Source organism: Pan troglodytes, chromosome 20, assembly GCF_028858775.2.
Source record: "Pan troglodytes isolate AG18354 chromosome 20, NHGRI_mPanTro3-v2.0_pri, whole genome shotgun sequence".
Lineage (NCBI taxonomy): Eukaryota > Metazoa > Chordata > Mammalia > Primates > Hominidae > Pan > Pan troglodytes.
In genome coordinates this window covers 47,143,770-47,165,541 of record NC_072418.2, presented here as the reverse complement: position 1 = coordinate 47,165,541, position 21,772 = coordinate 47,143,770, and the positions used below count along the sequence as shown (strand labels likewise).

The window sequence follows — 21,772 nt, the reverse complement described above, 5'->3', positions numbered from 1 at the left end:
CTTTGTATGTGTTTTGTGCAACGTGCATGTGATGTGGTTGTGTGTGCACGTTTTTAGTTTATATAAGTGGTATTATGTCATAAAAATAAATGTTAAGACTTTCAAAACTCAGCAGTATGTTTTAAAGATTCATCCATGTTTCTAGCATACATTAACCTATTTTATAGAACTAATTGTTTACACCCAAAATATTTTACTATTCCATGACAGAAACCTGGATTGCCATTGGCAATAACAATGCTAGGAACATCACTATACATCTTCATAGAAACGTGTGACAATTTATTTAGGACACAGATCCATAAGTGTAGTTGTTGGTTCATAGCAGAGTCATATACTTACACATTTACAAATAATATTAATAGCTATATTGCTCTCCTGAATGGTTAAACCATTCCACATTCTCATGAGCACTGAATACAGTTTGTTGTATAACCACCCATTTCCATACCATCATTTGCCATGAACCATCATCCTATGTCTTGCCACTCCATTAAACACATACTGGTATTTCACTGTTTTAATGAAATTTCTCTGATTTTTAATAAGTTTGAGCATTTCTTCAAAATACTTTACAGCCTATTCTGTAAACTGTATATTTATGCCCTTTTCTTCTGTTATGGGTGCTATATTTTCCTTGTTCACTTGGATTATATACCACGAATATTAATACCTTATGCATTTGAGACACAGCAATACCTACTACTTGGTATTTTTTGATATTTCTTTTTTTTTTGATGTATTTATTGTTTTTTATTAAATTTTTTTAATTTAAAAAAAAATTTTTTTTTTTTTTAGTATTTATTGATCATTCTTGGGTGTTTCTCGCAGAGGGGGATTTGGCAGGGTCATAGGACAATAGTGGAGGGAAGGTCAGCAGATAAACATGTGAACAAAGGTCTCTGGTTTTCCTAGGCAGAGGGCCCTGCCGCCTTCCGCAGTGTTTGTGTCCCTGGGTACTTGAGATTAGGGAGTGGTGATGACTCTTAACGAGCATGCTGCCTTCAAGCATCTGTTTCACAAAGCACATCTTGCACTGCCCTTAATCCATTTAACCCTTAATGGACACAACACATGTTTCAGAGAGCAGGGGGTTGGGGGCAAGGTTATAGATTAACAGCATCCCAAGGCAGAAGAATTTTTCTTAGTACAGAACAAAATGGAGTCTTCTATGTCTACTTCTTTCCACACAGACACAGTAACAACCTGATCTCTCTTTCTTTTCCCCACACTTCCCCCCTTTCTATTCGACAAAACCGCCATCATCATCATGGCCCGTTCTCAATGAGCTGTTGGGTACACCTCCCAGATGGGGTGGCGGCCGGGCAGAGGGGCTCCTCACTTCCCAGAGGGGGCGGCGGGGCAGAGGCGCCCCCCACCTCCCGGATGGGGCAGCTGGCCGGGCGGGGGCTGCCCCCCACCTCCCGGACGGGGCGGCTGCCGGGCGGAGACGCTCCTCACTTCCCAGACGGGGCGGCTGCTGGGCGGAGGGGCTCCTCACTTCTCAGACGGGATGGCGGGTCAGAGACGCTCCTCACCTCCCAGACAGGGTGGCGGTGGGGCAGAGACACTCCTCAGTTCCCAGACGGGGTCGCAGCCGGGCAGAGGCGCTCCTCACATCCCAGACGGGGCGGCGGGGCAGAGGCGCTCCCCACACCCCAGAGGATGGGCGGCCCGGCAGAGACGCTCCTTACTTCCTAGACGGGATGACAGCCGGGCAGAGGGGCTCCTCACATCCCAGACAATGGGCGGCCAGGCAGAGACGCTCCTCACTTCCTAGACGGGGTGGCGGCCAGGCAGAGGCTGCAATCTCGGCACTTTGGGAGGCCAAGGCAGGTGGCTGGAAGGTGGAGGTTGTAGCGAGCCAAGATCACACCACTGCACTCCAGCCTGGGCAACATTGAGCACTGAGTGAGCGAGACTCCGTCTGCAATCCCGGCACCTCGGGAGGCCGAGGCTGGCAGATCACTCGCGGTCAGGAGCTGGAGAGACGAGGTGGGCCAACAGGGCGAAACCCCATCTCCACCAAAAAATACAAAAACCAGTCAGGCGTGGCGGCATGCGCCTGCAATCCCAGGCACTCGGCAGGCTGAGGCAGGAGAATCAGGCAGGGAGGTTGCAGTGAGCGGAGATGGCAGCAGTACAGTCCAGCCAATGATCAGCTCGGCATGGGAGGGAGACCATGCAAAGGGGAGAGGGAGAGGGAGAGGGGGAGAGGGGGAGGGGAGAGGTAGGGGGGAGAGGGGGAGGGGAGAGAGGGAGAGAGGGAGAGGGAGAGCTATTTTTTGATATTTCTTATAGAAACTTTATTGAGATATAATGGATACAGTTTACCCATTTAAAGAGCACAATTAAATGAATTTTATTATATCCAGAGAGTTCTGCAACTATCACTGCAATCAATTTTTAGGACATTTACATAATCTCAAAAAGATACCTGATACCCATTAACAGTCACTTCCAATTTTTCCCAAACTCCTCAGCCCTAGGCAATCACTAACCTACTTTCTGTAGATGTACATATTTTGAACATTTTCTGTCAGTGTACTCACACAATACGTGGTCTTTTGAAATGAACTTTACTTAGCATAACATGTTGAAGGGTCATCCATGTTGGTGCATGAACCAGTTATTCATTTCTTTTCATGGCTACATAATGTGCCATTGGATGAATACACCACATCTTATTTATTCATTAATGGCTATTTTGGATTGTTTCTACTTTTGGCTATTATGAATAATGTTGTTTTGAACATTTATGTACAAGCTTATGTGTAGGCATAAGTTTTAATTTCTCTTGGTTGTATATCTAGGAGTGGAATGCTGAGTCATATAATAACTCTATGTTTAAACCCTTGGGAAACTGCCAGACTGTTTACCAAATAAATTGCACCATTTTACATTCCCACAAACAATGTATGAGGGTTCCAATTTCTCCACTCCCTTGGCAACCCTTTTATTATCTTTTTTACTGTAGCCAATCTGGTGGCTAAGCAATATCTCATTGTTGTTTTGATTTCCATTTCCCTAATGACTTATGACATTGACCATCTTTTCATGTGCCTATTGGGCATTTATATGTCTTCTTTTGAAAAATGTCTATTCAGATACTTTGGCTCATTGTTTAATTGGGTTATTTGTCTTTCTAAAGTGTTGAATTGTAAGAGTTATTTATGTATTCTAGCTACAAGTCTCATCAGATATATGATTTACAAATACGTTCATCCATTATGTTGGTGTCTTCACTTTCTCGATGGTATCCACTGATGCACAAAAGTTTTTCATTTTGATGAGTTCCAATTCATTCATTTATTTTTTGTTGTTCCTTGTGCTTTTGATGTCATATCTAAGAAACCATTGCCTATTTCAAGGTCATGAAGGTTTATATCTATGATTTCATCTAGTTGTTTACAGTTTTAGCTCTTACATTTAGGCCTTTTACCCACTATAAGTTAATTTTTGTATATGGTGTAAAGTAGGGGGTCCAACTTCATTCTTTTTCATGTGCACATCCAGTTTTCTTAGCACCATTCACTATTTGTTGAACAGACTGTTCTTTTTTCATTGAATTGTCTTGGCACCTGTACTTGATTTTAATATTCATATACTGTGTCTCACATTGAATAAGCATCCTTAATTTTGAGGAGAGAAATTTAATAAGCATTTTCCTTAATTTCTGTGCTTTTGAAAGTCCTAGGTTTCAAGAATATTCTCCTACATTTAAAAAATTAACTTTCTAAATTTACCTTTCCCATTTAGGCCCTTTAATCCTTTTGAAATCTGTGTAAACATTATTAGGTAAAGATCTGCTTTTATTTTCCTGCATATACAAAAAACCTTTAAAATAATTATAATAAATAATATTTATGGATAGACAATTTAATATTTTAAACATCTCAATATTCTTCACCAAAGTAATCCATCATATCAATGCAAACCCAATAAAAATACTAGAATTTTATCTGGAAATTGATACAAATATTATAAAAATTTGGAGTAAAATCTGAGAGCTAAGAATAGTCAAGATAATGTGAAAGAATAACAAAATGGAAGACTTACTTTATGAGATATCTAATCATATTATAAAGCTACAATATCAGTGTGGCATTTGCTTAAAGATATATAGATAAAGGAAGAGAACAGAGTGTAGATCAAAGTAAATACTGTCATTTCATTTGTGAAAAGAATATGCTACTGTACAGATTATAAAAGTTCTTTTTAATATGTGCTTCTTCATCAATTAGATATCCACATGGGAAAATATATATTCGTCTGTACCTCACAGAATTCACAAATATAACTTTCAGAAAAAATGCAGATCTAATTTTGGAAAGTAAAGCAATGACACTTAGGGAAACAAAAGAACCTGTTTGTTGCCCTGAAGTGGAAAAAAATATTATATCAGACCAAAATAATCCATAATTTTTTAAAAATTAGGTGACTTAGATTATTTTAAAAATGAAGAACTTCTCTTAATTAAGGCACCAATAAGAAAATGAAAAGGTAATTCTCAAATTGAGAAAATTTGTAAACTATATATGTGACAAAAGATTCATATCCTGAGCATATAAGAATACGTAAATCCTAAAATCTGTAAGAAAAAAGTCAGGCAAACAAATAAGAAAAATGTAAAAATAACTGAAGATAGTTCAGAAAAGATGACATAAATACTCAATAATCAAATAAAAAGATACTCAAGTTCTTGAGTCATCAAAGAAACTCAAAATATTATGAGAACTCCACTACATTCCAACCATAAAGGTTAAAATTAAGAATTAGGCAAAGAAAGGTTGACAAAAATGCAAATACTTGCATCGTGTAGGAATGTAGTTTTATACAACCACTTTGCAATAAAGTTTTGCAGTAATTACTGAAGCTGAGTAGTTTTAGTGCTACCACTAAAACTTTCAGTGCTATTACTAAAACTGTCGTATAACCCTTAGATCCATGCTTATATATATATTATCAATAGAAGGAGATTCATATGTTCAGCAAAAGACATGTCTTTTTATGTTTATACAAACACTATTTTTATTTTATTCATTTTTTATTTATTCATTTATTTTTTGAGATGAAATCTTGCCCTGTCGCCCAGGCTAGAGTGCAGTGCTGCGATCTCAGCTCACTGCAACTTCTGTCTCCCGGGTTCAAGCAATTCTCCTGCCTCAGCCTCCTGAGTAGCTGGGATTATAGGCACATGCCACCAAGTCAAGCTAATTTTTGTATTTTTAGTAGAGACAGGGTTTCACCATGTTGGCCAAGATGATCCAGAACTCCTGAACTTGTGATCCGCCCACCTCAGCCTCCCAAAGCTCTGGAATTACAGGTGTGAGCCACCACACCCAGCCTACAAGCACTGATTTTAATAACCAAGGACAAGAAACTACACAAAATCAACGATTAAATGAATTAATAAGTTATGTGATATTTATACATTAAAATAATACATATTAATGAGAGTAAACCAGTTATATTCACTTCCAACAGCATGGATAAATGTCACGGACATAATGTGGACAAATAAAACACAAAATTGTACATATTTTTTCTATTTACATGAAGTATAAAAAATAGCAAAGCAAATCTATGCTATTATAAATCAGAACAGTGCCTACCTTGAGAGAAAAGTAGGAATGTGAATTGGGCATGAACGTTTTTAGGGTGATGTGCTAATGCAGGTCCTCTTAGAAATAAAAATGCAGCCAGGCGAAGTGGCTCATGCCTGTAATCCGAGCACTTTGGGAGGCCAAGGTGGGCAGGATCACCTGAGGTCGGGAGTTCGAAACCAGCCTGACCAACATGGAGAAACCCATCTCTACAAAAAATACAAAATTAGCCAGGCATGGTGGCCCATGCCTGTAATCCCAGATACTCAGGAGGCAGAGGCAGGAGAATCGCTTGAACACAGGAGACGGAGTTTGCAGTGAGCCAAGATCTCGCCATTGCACTCCAGCCTGGGCAACAAGAGTGAGACTCTGTCTCAAAAAAAAAAAAATAAATAAGAAAAATAAAAAGGAAAGAAAGAAAAAAAATGCAAAGGCAGAATTAGTTGTGTAAGAATTTTATTAGGGGAAATGATTGTGAGAGAAAACAGGAGAGAAGCTGCACCATGATGTAAATCTAACACTGAGTAAAGAACAAAAGGCAGCCCAGGGAACAAAGTGAGACTCTGTCTCTACAAAAAAATACAAAAACTAACTGAGTGTGGTGGCACGTGCCTGTAGTCCCTGCTACTTGGGAGGCAGAGGCTGGAGGATCACTTGAGCCAGGGAGGCAGAGGTTGCAGTGAGCCAAGATTGTGCCACTGCACTTCAGCCTGTGTGACAGAGTGAGACCCTGTCTCAACAACAACAACAACAACAACAACAACAACAACAACAACAACAAAGGAAGATTTGATAAAATCATTCTAGACTTCCATACAGCTTAAGAAAAATTACATTAGGCCAGGTGCAGTGGCTTACACCTGTAACCCCAGCACTTTGGGAAGCCAAGGCGGGCAGATCACCTGAGGTCAGGAGTTCAAGACCCACCTGGCCAACATGGTGAAACACCGTCTCTACTAAAAATACAAAGATTAGCTGGGTGTGGTGGCATGTCTGTAATCCCAGCTATTTGGGAGACTGAGGCAGGAGAATCCTTTGAACCCTGGAGGTGGAGGTTGCAGTGAGCCGAGATCGCGCCACTGGACTCCAGCCTGTATGACAGAGCGAGACTAAATCTCAAAAAAAAGAAAGAAAGAAAAGTTATATTAAAGAAAAAGCCATTAAAGTCAGGTATTCACAATCTTATCTATCCAACAGAGAAGATCCATGTCTCCCTGAACAGGTCTACCTTAGAATCCTTACTGCTCTCAGATATTGACTGGGAGCAGCAGCCTTCAGAAAATCTGGCCTTGATGCAAACACAGGATTGACCTTAAAACACAACAATAGGGGTCTTTGGTTACTTGCATTAAAATATTTGTGAAATACATTTTCATGGCTACCACATGCTGGTTATGTGCAGTTTCTTGATACAGATGCTGGTATTTTGAGTGTGTTGAAAATTAAACAATCATGACATATACATTTTTCTACATATATTTATACTTCAATGAAAATTTAAAATATGTGGTGCTATTCAGATACTGGACAATTCAATGTTGTAAAGCTATCAGTGCTCCTTTGAATAATCTATATATTTAATAAAATTCTCAGCAGTTTTTTGGTGAAAACTAGCAAGCTGAGTCTAAAATCTGTAAACAAAAGCAACAATCAAGAATAACCAAAACATCAAAAGAAAACAGAGAGAGGTGGGTTTATGCGATAAGACATCAAGACATTTTATGTATTTGCAGTAATTAAAAGTGTGCTATATATGCAAATATGAATAGACTAATGGAAGATAATAGAAAGTTCAGAAACAGATTTACATATATCTAGTCATTTGATATTTGACAAAGATAATAACTAAAATGGAGAAATCTCTTAAGAAGTGAGGATATTGTATATTCTTCACATAGAAAAATAATTAATCTTGACCTTTAGCACATCCCATATGTAAATATCAATATGATATAGAATATAGATCTTAAAATTAAAAGATTTTTTAAATAGCTACTAAAATATCTTTGTGACCTTCTCTAATGTTGGCAACGATTTTTTAAAGTACCAACTGAAAAGTAAAATTAAAAAACTTAAAAAGGGAATGGTTGTTTATCGAATGTACCATAAGGAAAGTGAAAATGCTGGCCACAGTTGAAAAGATAATCACAAAACACACATATGTCAAAAGGCTTGTAAGCAGAATATAAAGAAATCCTATAAATACAAGAATAAGACTGACAACCAAATAGACAAATCAACAAATCACTTAAGCACTATATGAAGAAGAATATACAAATGTACAAGGCTTCAGATACATGCTCTGTTTGCTCAACTTCATTAGTCATTACAGCAGTATAAATTAAACCCTCAATGAGACAACTCTATCGCCATACCAGAATGACTGATTTTAAAAAAATTACTCGTGTATAACTGACATGTTATATCTTTCAACCAATATGTCCCAATCCCTCCACTCCAACCCCTGGTAACCAGCATTATACTCTACTTCTTTTAAAAAATTAGAATGGTGAATTTAAAAAATAATTTAAAAATAATTTAAGTCTGACAACACCAAGCACTGGCAAGCACATGGAGCAGATGGAACTCTACCACGGTCCTTGTAAGAGTGTAAATTGGTACAATCACTTTGGAAAATGTTTCACAGTATCTGCTAGAGTTAAATTTATGTATTCTCCATGACACAGAAATTCCACTTCTAGCAAGCAGAAACACACACACATGCGCACCCCGAAATATATACAAGATTTCACCCATGGGATGTAGTGTGCCTACACTTGCTCTATAGTAACAAAATAAGTAAACAATTGCTATAAAACAGCAGCATAGTTCAATCTCACAAACATAATGTTGAGCAAAACAGAGACACAAAAGGATATATACAATATGATTTCATATATATAAAGATAAAAGGAAAAGTAGTCAATGGTGATAGAAGTTAGGAAAGTGATTATAGTTGAGAGAGAGGGGTAGTGTCTGAAAAGGAGGAGAAATGGTTCAATATCAGTCAGGGTTCAATCAGAAAAGCAGAATCACTAGGATTTTAGGGACAAGGACATTTTAAAGTAGGAATTAGGTAAACAAACATGGGAAGACAAATCAGAGATGGTAGGACTTCTGAGAATTGAGGCATGTCCCACTACTGAAATGGAACTGTTAACAGGAATCATGGTAAGTTTAGTGAATTCTATCAACATGAGCCCAATGGACACAATTCATTTTTTGAAAAATGACTGCCCTGGTCACAAGAAATGCTGGGTGGAATTCCATGGCAGAAAATAAAACATTTTGTAAAGTCTACATGTGATGCTTTTATCAGAAACATTGGAATAGGAAAGGCAAATTCATATCTAGAGTAATTGTCTTTTCCATTGAAAACAAAGTGCTGTCTCCTCCATGATCAAAGTGGTCCGGTGTAATCAAATTCCAGCAGGAGGTTGGTAGTCCCCTTTGAAGAACAGTGCCTATCTGAGGTCCAGTGTTAGTCCATACTTTTGATAGCTTGGCCATATAAATGTGGTTGTAGCCAGATTGGATTTAGTAAATGGAATTTCATAGTACTGAACTAATAAGCTCCATTTCTTCCACCATGACTACACTGTTCATGCACCCACTGGGAATGGACATGGTTGGCTAGAGAAAAATCTTGAAGAATATTCACAGAATGTACCATCTTGATCACCTGATTATTAAGCTCATCTTCTGGTGAGGTTGCTGATTATTGACAATTAAATAGACCGCAAGTAATTTTATATTCTGCTCATTAAAAGTAGTCCACTCACATACCTCATTGTCAATTTGCCTTGTCAACCAATTATCAATCATGCTTCTTTGAAGTCCATGACCATCCAGCAAAACTATTCGTCCCCCTGGCATCATTCCTTCTGGGAAAAAAAAAAAACTATGAAGTACACTACTCAAAATTCTAACAAATGGGAATATTTTCTTTTACCACTCTCCTTTGGGGCCACCACAGCCTGAGGCTGTAGTGTGCCAGCTGTCCAGTTTTAGGTGATGCTAGAACATTATGCAGAATTACCTATAAAGCAGGTCCACATGTTTCTTCTTCATTCAACTGATTATAGCAAACTCCTCATGAAGTCAAATGTATGGACTAAAAGACTGGTGTCACCGTAGCAGGACAAATGGAGCCAGGGAAGGTGATGAAAAGAAGGTTCTCATGCACATATACCTGATAAGAGGAACGATCACAAAAGACTGCAAAAATCACAACAACCTTGCACAAAGGCCACCACAACCTTACACATACAAAAATACTTTGGTTAAGACAGCTGCCCAGCAACTGGCTGTCCAACCTTGAACTACTGCCACCTTTGTTAGTGATCCTTGTAGCCAAAGATAATTGTTTCAAAAAACTCATGTAACCCTCCTCACTTCTCCTTTAAAAGCCCTTGTCTTTCTTTACCTCCCTGAATACACCCACTATATTCCCATTGCAATACTCATTCCTGAATAAATACAATTTTCTTTTAGACATCTTCTCTCTGTGTCTGCTATTTAGGTTGACATAAAGTTTGTGTCAAGAAGTGAGACTGAAGTCAGCTGACCTCAAACAGGCCAGCATCCCCTGGAATCTAGTGAGGTACCAACATTGACCCCTTTTGTGGCCTCTGCTTCTATGGCCTTCCTTCTCTGCTCTGGTGAATCTCCGCTTAGATTCTCAGACGTCCTTCGTTTGGTAAGTTCTTTCGACTTTATTCAGGATCTGGATTTGGCTATAAGGCCACCTTAAATTAAGGACCTTGCAACCCTTGTGGGACTACAAAAGACTTTTTGTCTTTTCTGGAAAGCCTCTTCTGGTATAAGGCCAAGTGTTCTTTTGGAGAGTACTCTGGTTCCCACAGAACTTATGTTCTGTGAGGCATGTATTTTCTACTGAATTTGCTTTGGTTTTTCTGCAAACACGGTTTTATATTTTGTTTGCTTTGCAAGCCTGGCTTAAAATTTTTGTGAGCACGCTTCATTTGGTTTCATGTCAATTTGGTTACATGCAACTGTAAATAATTTGGCTCTTTTGTTTTCCCTGCTTGTTTCTGAACACTTTCAAAGAGCAAAAATAAACATTCTAAATGGCACAGTATATTACTGTTTTAATGTATCATGACTAAAATTTTAAAGGGAAAAGGGAAAATATCTTTTTGTGTTGTCTGTATGTTCTTGTGTCTATATATGTATGTAATATTTTCTACCAAAATGTATGAAAGAGCTCTATTTAACTGACTTAAAGAAAAAAATTAAGCACTTAAGTAATTTATCAGAAAAATAGTAGTTAACTCACATTTTTTAAAGTTCACATGACTTAGGTAAATCTTTGGTAAATAAACTGATTTTAGTGGACAATTAAAGCCACTAGGACCAGGCATGGTGGCTTGTGCCTGTAATCCCAGCCAGCTGGGAGGCTGAGATGAGAGAAATACATGAAACCAGGACTTCCATACCAGCCTGGGCAACATAACAAGACCCTGTCTCTAAAAATATTTCTTTAGAAATTAGCCAGGTGTGGTGATGCACGCGTGTCTCCCCAGCTACTCCGGATGCTGCGATAACAGGATCACTTTGCCCAGGAGTTCAACGCTGTAGTGAGCTGTGATTGCACCACTGCACTCCAGCCTGGGCAACAGAGTGAGACCTTGTATCTAAACAACAACAATAACAACAAAATAAGAATAATAATAAATGCCACTAGGAACGTCACTGCCATCTATGACAGACTCCAGTCTCCAAAGAAAACGTCTCCCATGTAAGGATAAAATAGTCACAGACAAGGAAGATTACCACTGAGGCACCTGCCAGTCTCAAGAAAATTTCTACACAACCAGGGAAAACTTGGTCATAGGTTAGACAACTAGGACAAAGGCCATCTGCCAAGTATAAAAAGATGAATTCTGTGTCAGGTACACTAGTTAAAACAAAACAGCTTGGTCAATGCTTTTGACAAAATTTATGGGCTTTTCTTTGCTCTTGAGAGATTGATAAGAAATGCAATGGGATCTTCAATTTCTAAAGAATGCCAAGCCCTCTGGCACTTGAGGCAGCTATACATTTGAAATTTATGGTCCTTTCTCATGCACATTTAAAAAATAATTGGCAAATTACACTAAGGATAATGTACGGCCATTATGGGAATTATTTAAACTCTCTAAGCTTGTTTCCTTAGAGCTGAATTAAGAGACTGGAACTGTAGGATTAACATGTAGGGGCTTCTAAGCTAGCTCTCTTTTTTTCTCTGCTTGCTCTGAATCTGCTAACTTGTTTGCTTGTATTAAATTTGTTAATAAGTTCAAGGATTCTTGGAAGTTTATTTTTCTAGCCAATCCTAACTGAAATGTAAATATCCAGAAGTTAATTAAAACAACTCATTTAAAATTGAAGAGGAAAAAAGGGTAAAAGATTTTTCAAAAACTAAAATGCTATAAAAACAGCTTTACCCAAAATTTGGTCCACTTCCCTCATAAGATTACCTATCAAAGGCAAAAGAAAAAAAAAAGATTAGCAATATGAAAAACTGATCTTAACTTGTTCCATTTTTTCAGGAATATAATTTGGATCCAACTGTCTTTTTTTATACACTAGTGATTTTATATTAGTATATTTTACAGTTTCTTGACTACAATTTTACAGTGATAAGCTATAAGATCTTTTTGTGTTTCTGTATGTTTCTTGGTCTGTGTTATACATACATAATATTCTTCTACAGAAATATATAAAAGAACTCTATGAAATTGATGTAAAGAAAAAAAATTAAGGAATTTATCAGAAAAAATAGTAAATAACTATTTACTAAAAATAGTAATAAACCCAACTTTTAAAAATTTGTGTGACTTAGGTAAATCTTTGGTAAATAAACTGATTTTAAAATTGTTGTTAAAATAGTGAGGTCTTCAGAATTGCAAGCATACATTTTGCCTGGATATATTTGTCAGACAATTTTCTTTTTATATAAGATGAATCTTATGGAAAAAATTTGTGTTTAATCAAGTTGCCTATAGTTAAAAGGGAATTATTCACAGGTTTTATCAAAAATTGAGTATTAATACAGTGATACAAAACCAGAATCCATTCACCTATGTTTAAAGCAACAAGGTTTTCTTGATGTATTTATGTGATTTTAGTTAAAAAAAAATCTGCAAGAGGTTTTGATATTCTGAAATCCGTTTAAATTTTCAACCGTCTTCTGAACTGCAGCTTTTTCCTGTTTTACACTTTCCACTTAATTTCCCTTATTCCAGCTTTAAAATACTATCTCCTTCATTTAAAAATAGTAATTTAGTTTCTCAAAAGAACTTTCCTTTTGAAGCTTTTCAAATTCATATCTCAGTTCCACTTTGCTGTATCTCATTGCACATGATTTGATGAGAAACATGCTTCATGTTGTCTTTATTAGGTTTTTGATTACTTAGGTGCTTTGAAAGAATTAAGGTTTGTTTTTTTTACATCTACGTAAAGTTCTGCATTTGTTTTTGGAAGCTTTTTTCACTCTGATTAAGTGAACGACTAAAATCATGCATCATTGCCTTCAGCTCTTCCTTGTCTCCTTAGGGATGATAACCCTCTCCCTCAACTTTGGAGTCAGCTCCTGTAACTCTCTCCTTCTCTCACCTCTCACTCCTCTTGCTTCTCTCGCTCTCTCGCTTGCTCTCTCTCTGGCTCTCTCTCCAGTTCTGACTCTGCTATTGTGGCCTAACACTAAAAATGTTTGTCTTTAAGGCCTAGGAGAATCTAGGGGAATAATATTTTCTTCCAGTATAACTTGATTCTGTAATTTTGTCTTTTCTTGATGTGTCTGAATTGCTCTGTTTAACCAATAAATTCCACATTCTTTTACTTTTTCTAAGAGCCACATATCCCCCTGCTCAAGGTACTTGTTTTCTTGTTTATCTTTTCTATAATATGGTACACTCATAACCTTGGATACACACTCTTCCAGTGTTTAGTTGAATTCAAGTACCTTTTCATCAGGCTCAACTTCCAGGTTATTGAAATGGGTTTCCCATGGGGAGAAGCAATCACAAGGGGTTTTTAAATATGTAGAAGGTTTTTATCTTTGATAGCTGGCCTAGGAAACAAAGATTTTTTGTTTTATCAAAATAATTTCTCATGCTTCATGTTGTCTTTATTAGGTTTTTCATTACTTAGGAGCTTTGAAAGAATTAAGGTTTTTTTTTTAATCCATGTAATGTTCTGTATTTGCTTTTGGAATCTCTTTTCACTCTGATTAAGTGAATGACTATTATTCCACAATAATCTGTGATTCTGTTTTAATTAAATGTTTTAACCATTTTGACATTTTTGGCAGGTCTCTCCAGGATCAAAGTTCTAAATTAAGTCTTTTTGACCTATAATTAACTGAGAGATTTTCCAGTTGGGCCCCTGGAGAACCTTAAAGGAGGTATCATCTTGTAGAGATGTTAAACTAATTTGGCTTATTTGATTAGTTGTATGGGAATCAATGTCAAATAATAAAGTGATGCTATATTTTCTTTAAGTTACATGGATATGTTATTGATGTATATTAAATATTATGTGAAATTTAAAAAGGTCTGATGGTCCTGATGTAATGCTATCAACCACGATTCTGGTTGTTACCTTAAAATGCTAAATACAATAGAAATAATTGAATTTCCTTCTCAACTGCTGAACTCCCATCAGATTTTTAATGATGGTTATTCTAAGTCTCTGACATCCATAGTTTTGATTTTTCTCTAAAGGTATCTGCAATCAGATTCATGGAAAAGACTCTAATAAGTACTCTTAAATACAAGTTTCTAATAACTTCAAGATTAATGAACTAAATAAAACTTTTCACAACTGCAATGAAGAAACTGATGAATTTGTGAAACTGCTAATCAAGATCAAGCATAACAAAAACTAATTACATGAAATTGAATAACTGATAATGTTTTTATAACTTTTAATTTAAACATTGTTGGTTTTTTACTGAAATGTTTTGTCTTCCAAGTTTAAGGAAACATTTTCTCTTAAGCTATCTATAGTTTACAACAATTTGGTAAAATATACTTCTGTGAACAAAGGTGGAAATATTTATTTTTTTCTATTTGGTCCCTTCAAAATTTGGAAATGATTTGCTAGTGTTTCTTAAATGACAATATAATTTTTTGCATACATTCAGTATGAATCTGTACCTCCTTGTAACATGATACAGTTAAAAACATTGGTTGTATTACCAATTAAAACTGGAATGCCATATTTAAATTTTTATTGGTACTGCAAACAAAGTCTGAAGTCTGCCTTTGTTTGGCTTTCTAGACTCAAGGATGTTTAAAATCTGAGATTCTTGGCCAGGCACGGTGGCTCACACCTGTAATCTCAGCACTTTGGGAGGCCGAGGCGGGCGGATCACGAGGTCAGGGGATGGAGACCATCCTGGCCAACATGGTGAAACCCCATCTCTACTAAAAATACAAAGAAAATTAGCCAGGCGTGGTGGCGGGCGCCTGTAGTCCCAGCTACTCGGGAGGCTGAGGTAGGAGAATGGCAGGAACCCGGGAGGCGGAGCTTGCAGTGAGCCGAGATGGCGCCACTGTACTCCAGCCTGGGTGACACAGCGAGACTCCGTCTCAAAAAAATAAAATAAAATAAAATCTGAGATTCTTTTGTGCTCAATTTACTACTCTTGCTGCTCTTATGTAAATTATTAAGTTAAGTAATAAATAAACTTTAAAAAACTAAAATAATAAAACTAATAAAATAATACAAGAACCTATAATAATAAAACTAAACTTATTTACAAACAAATCAGTCTTACTGTAATTATCTTTGGTAGAAATTAGGATAACTATATAGAGACAAAATTATGTTTCTAGAAAAGGACTATAATACATCTGTTATTAGATTGTAGTTCTGTGCATTGTCTTTGAGTTTTTATTATCTACTGTAGACCAGACTGGATCCTAAGTTATTCTAGGTTCCCTAATCTAATTTTCTCCCATGTTATTACTAAGAATTGGAACTACTCTTTCCTAAAGCCCTGTAAGCTGAAGCTAGAAAACTTGATGTAAATTTTAAGAGACAAGCCTCATGCCTGATTTGTGGGTCATGCAGAAAGTTCACCAAACCACCCAATGCTATAACGAGAGACATTCAAACTACAAACCAGGATGAGAAGTTGATGTCTTTATGCTGTGGACAGCTTTCTCAAGATGCCAGAACAATCTTTATCAAAATGAGACTGTTGCCCCTCTTAGTTTGTCCTTTCCTACGCTTAACTTTTTCACTGGGCAGGATAATGGTGTAGTTAAAATTTTACAATTAGTAGCTTATGTGGACAACTTGACAAAATGTTAGATCTGTTATGCCAACTGTAGATCTTTACATGACCAAAGAATCCTTTAGTCCAACTTTAAAAATATTCCTAATACAACTGTCACTCACTCTATGCTTTTAATTCAACCCAGTCATGAGATATCAGATGACAAAATTTTTCTATATTATCTACTGGTTAAATAAGGTAGTGTCTATGCTATTGCTAGGACTACATGCATACCTGGATAAATTCCTCTGGGGAAGTTGAGACCCAAATACACAAAATAAGAAAACACGCACATAGTTACATTAGGTCTCACCTAATTCCCAATGATCATTTGATTGATTCAGTTGCTTGCCTTTAAGCCCAGGTTCATGGCTCGAAACCATTATGCAAACTGGGACGATCATATTAGTATAAATTTTACTTCGTATCTTTCTTTTTAAACTTTGTACCTGTTGCCTGTCAAATTTCTGTGGAAGTACAACTCCTAACACAATAATGCTGGCCTACAGCTTTGAAATAATAGCCCACACCTACAGAACAAACAAAATTGAACTTAACAACGGACTCCAGGTAGACCTAGCCCAAGAGCCACTCCCTCCAAACCTCCATTGTTGCTCAAATGTCATGACCTTACACAAACAAAACTACTTCCATGAAGACATCTACCCAGCAACTGGCTGTCCAACCTTGGACTGATACCACCGTTGTTATTGAACCCTGTGGTCAAGAAAAATTGTTTCAAAACAACTTATGTGGCCCTTTTCATTTTTCCTTATAAAACTCTTGTCTTCATTTACCTCCCTGAATATACCCACTGTATTCCCATTGAAATGCTCATTCCTGAATAAATGTAATTTTATTTTAGAGAGACTCTGTCTCTTCTATTTAGATTGACATTTATATCAGACAAAATAGACTTAAGACAAAAACTGTCACAAGAGACAAAGAAGGATATCATATAATGATTAAAAGTTCAACTCACTAGGAAGATACAACAATGACAGTTGTTCCTCAGTATTCACAGGGGATTAGTTCCAGGACACTCTGTGGATACCAAAATCCATGGATACTCAAGTCCCTTATATAAAATGGCACAATATTTGCATATAACCTATGCACATCCTCTCATATATTTTAAATCATCTCTGGGCTATTTATAATTCCTAATATTATGTCAATACCATGCAAATAGTCATTATATTGTATTGTTTAGGGAATAATCACCCAAAAAAGTTGGTACATATTCAGTACAAATGCAACGGTTCATTCTTTTCAAATATTTTTGATCCAAGATTAGTTGAATCTGTGGATGCAGAACCTGCGGATACAGAGGGCTACGTAAATATATATGCACCTAACATTAGAGTGCCCAAATATATAAAACAAACATTGACAGAACTGAATGGGGAATAAACAGCAACACAATAATAGTAGGATACTTTAATATCCCACTTTCAATTATGGATAGAACTAGACAGAAGATCAATGAGGAAACGGAGGACTTGAACAACACTAAAGACCAACTGGATCTAACAGATATATACAGAACACTTCACCTAACGACAGTAAAATGCACATTCTTCTCAAGTGCGCATGAAACATTCTCCAAGATAGACCATGTTAGGCTATATTACAAGTCTTAATAAATTTAGGAAGACTGAAATTATACAAAGTATCTTCTCTAACCATACTGGAATAAAACTACAAATTAATAGTAGAAGGAAAACAAGAAATTCCACAAATATGTGGAAATTAAACAATGCATGCTTAAACAACCAATGGGCCAAAGAATAAATCATAAAGGAATTTAGAAAACATCAGGAGACAAATAAAAACAGAGATACAACATTTCAAAACTTATGAGATGCAGTGAAAGCAATCCAAATAGGGACGTTTATATTGGTAAACACTTACCTTTAAAAACAAGAAATATCTCAAATCAACAACCTAAGCTTATACTTTAAGGAAACAGGAAAAGAAGAACAAGCAAACCAAAAGTCAGTGGAAGGAATAAAATAGTAAAGATTAGAGTAGAAAATAGAGAGAAGAAAATAACTTTTAAAAAGAAAATTAAGAGTCTGTTTTGAAAAGATTAACACAATTGACAAATTAATTAGTAAAAATAATTAAAATTAATTTCTTAGCTAGATTAAGAAAAAGAGAAGACTCAAATATTTAAAATTAGAAATGAAAGAGGAGACATTATGGTTGATGTCACAGAAATAAAAAAATTATAAGAGATTACTATGAAGAAGAATACACCAACAGATTGGATAACCTAGAAGAAATGGATAAACTAGGAATATGCAACCTATCAAGACTTAATCATGAAGAAATTTTAAGAAAACAACTGAACAGGTGTATAACTAGTGAGGCGTTGGACGTAGTCATCAAAAGCCTCCTAAGAAAGAAAACTCTAGGACCTGATGGATTAACTGCAGAATTCTACCAAATATTTAAAGAAGAATTAACATACAAATTCTTCTTAAATTCTTCCAAAGAATTGAAGAGGAAGGAACACTCTCAAACTCATTCTATAAGTCATCATTAACCTGATACCAAAAGCAAAGACACACAAGAAAATAAACTGTAGACCAATATCTCTGATAAATATTGATGCAAAAATCCTAAACAAAACACTAGCAAACTAAATTTAACAGCACACTAAAAGAATCACAGGTCATGATCAGGCAAGATTTATACCTGGTATAATTCAACATATAAAAATCAATCAATGTAATACACCACATAACAAAATAAAGGGCCTTTCATGATTTAAAAAAAAGAAACCACTTAACTAGAAATGAAAGTACCTAAATATAATGAAAGCCATATATGAAAAGCCCACAGTTAATATCATATTCAATGGAGAAATACTGAAAGCTTTTACTCTAAGATCAGGAACAAGGCAAGGATGCCCAACTTACCACTACTATTTAACATAGTACTGGATATTCTAGCCAGGTCAATCAGAAAGTTTTTAAAAAGACATCCAAATTGGAAAAGAAGAATTAAAATTTTCTCCGTTTGCAGATGACTTGGTCTTATATGTAGAAAGATCCCACGTACACAAAAAAGCTACAACTAATAACTCAGCAAAGTTGCAAGATACAAAGTTAGCACTAAAAAATCAGTTGCATCTCTATATACTAGCAATCACCAACGTGAAAAGAAAATTTCATTTACTATAGCATCAAAAAGGGTAAAATACTGAGGAAAGAACTTAATCAAATAACTGAAATATTTTTACACTGAAAACTACAAAACATTGTTATTAATAAAAGAAGAAATCTAAGAAGATACAAATAAATGGGAACTCATCCTGTACTCAGGGGTTTGAAGACTTAATAATGTTAAAATTTCCATGCTACACAAAGTGATTTACAGATTCAATGCAATCACTATCAAAATCCCAATGACTTTTTTTCAGAAATAGGAAAAAAAAATTCTAAAATTTGTATGCAATCTCAGATGCCTCACACTCCCTAATTTCAAAACATACTTCAAAAGCAGCAGTAATTAACATGACGTGGTACTGGCATATAGACATATAACCAATATAACACAGAACCCAGAAATAAACCCCTGCATATATAACCAAATGATTTTGACAAGAGTGCCAAGATTACACAATGAGGAAAGGACAGTCTCTTCAAAAAATGGTAATGGGAAAACTGGATATCCATATGCAAAAGAATAAAGTTAGACCCTTACCTTACATTGTATACAAAAATTAAATAAAAATGGATTAAAGGCCTAAATGTAAGACCTAAAACTGTTAAAATCCTAGAAGAAAATATAAAGGAAAACCTTCAGAATATTAGATTTGGCAATGATTTCTTGGCTATCACAACAAAAGCACAGATAATGGAAAGAAAAATAGACAAATGGGATTATATCAAACTCAAAAACTTCTGTGCATCAAAAGAAACAATCAACAGAGTGAAAAGGTAGCCTGCAGAATGGAGGAAAATTGCAAGTTATATATCTGATAAAGGGTTAATATCCAGATTATATAAGAAACTTCTACAACTCTATAACAAAAAAAAAACCCAAATAATCCAATGAAAAAAATGGGCAAAGTTCTTAAACACACATGTCCAGAGAAGATACATAAATTGTCAATAAGTACATGAAAAGATGTTCACTATCATGAATCTTTTAGAAAATGCAAATCAAAACTGTAGTGAGATATCACCTCACACCCACTATTGTGGTCACTGGTAAAGGAAGAGAAAAATAACAAGTGTTGTCAAGGATGTAACGTTGGAAGACCTGTGCACTGTTGGTGGAAATGTAAAATGGTATAGCCATTATGGAAAATAATATGGAGGCTCCTCAAAAAATTAAAAATAGAATTACTGGATAATCCAGCAATCCCACTTCCGGGTATATATCCAAAAGAACTCAAAGCAGGATCTCAAAGGAATAGATATTCATCACAGCATTATAGCCAAGATGTAGAAGCAATCCAACTGTCCATTGACAGAAGAATGGATAAAGAAAATGTGCTGTACACAGACAATGCAATATTATGCAGCCTTTAAAAAGAAGAAAATCCTGCCACATGGCACGACATTAATCAACCTCGAGAACATTATGCTAAGTGAAATAAGCAAATCACAAAAGGGCAAATACTGTAAGAGTCTACTCATATGAAGTATCTAAAGTAGTCAAAATTATAGGAACAAAATTTAGAAAGGTAGTTACCAGGGGCTGGGAGGAGGGGGGAGGAAATAGTATCTAACTGGTATAGATTTTCAGTGCTGTGAGATGAAAAGTTCTATAGATCTGTTGCATAATATGAATACAATTTACACTAATGAATTGTACACTTAAAAATGTTAAGATAAAATATGGTTAAGATGGTAAATTTAGTGTTATGTGTTTTTGTACCATAATAAATGTTTAAAGTGAAGCACACACATACAAAACTCACTAAGAATCCTAGTAGTCATTGTGTCTCTTCCCTGGTGGTTTTAGAAGGGTCATATGCAGCTATTTGCTCTTCACTTTGGAATAGGTATCTTGGAATATCCGATACCACTGGTCCTTTAGAAATCTTTTTTTTTTTTTAACGGAGTCTCGCTCTGTCACCCAAGCTGGAGTGCAGTGGCGCAATCTCGGCTCACTGCAACCTCCACCGCCTCCCGGATTCAAGCAGTTCTCTGCCTCAGCCTCCCGAACAGCTGGGATTATAGGCGCCCGCCACTACACCCGGCTAATTTTTGTATTTTTAGTAGAGACAGGGTTTCACCATCCTGGCCAGGCTGGTCTTGAACCCCTGACCTCGTGATCCACCAGCCTCGGCCTCCCAAAGTGCTGGGATTACAGGCATGTGCAACCGCACCCGGCCAGTCCTCTAGGAATCTAAAGAACATGGCCAGCTCCTGAATTTTTGTATTATCCATCTTTTAACCAAAATGTCTATTGTAATTGCTTCTTTCTGCTTAGAAAGTACAATCAGCATTGTATCTACAGACTAGAGCAGGGGTCAGAAAGTTATTTCTGTAAAGAGCCGGGCAGTAAGTATTTTAGGCATTGCAGATCACATGATCTCTGTGGCCTAACTACTCAACACTGTCATTTTAGCATAAAAGCACTCCTCGGTAATATGTAAAAACTGGTTATGGTTATGCTTCAATGAGACAATTTATAAAAACAAGTTGCAGGAGATTTAGTCCATGAAACATAGTTTACCAATCCCTGGGTAAATTGTGAAAAATACTGGAAAGTAGATACAGAACTGAGCTGGGACCTTAAAAGTGTATTGATGGCCCTACCAAACTAAACTTCTGTGGATGACATTTACAGGCAGGTATAGAGAAAAAGGCACATATTGGCTTGGTGGCTGTCTATATCAGGTGCCAGCAGA

The 21,772-nt window shown here is 36.2% G+C and overlaps 1 protein-coding gene across 7 annotated transcripts in view; it reads right to left on the bottom strand.

Moving 5' to 3' along the window:
* ZNF227 (zinc finger protein 227) overlaps nt 1-21,772 on the bottom strand; it is a 59,798-nt gene that overhangs the window by 35,142 nt on the left and 2,884 nt on the right. For 3 of the 7 annotated variants that reach the window (XM_016936132.4, XM_054674127.2, XM_063801877.1), the window contains exon 2: nt 9,393-9,490. The gene's annotated coding sequence lies outside the window, so the exon portion shown is untranslated. Of the gene's footprint in view, nt 1-9,392; nt 9,491-9,645; nt 11,264-21,772 lie in introns of those variants that run through there. The other 4 variants (XM_054674121.2, XM_054674125.2, XM_054674126.2 and 1 more) reach the window with 3 other exon arrangements.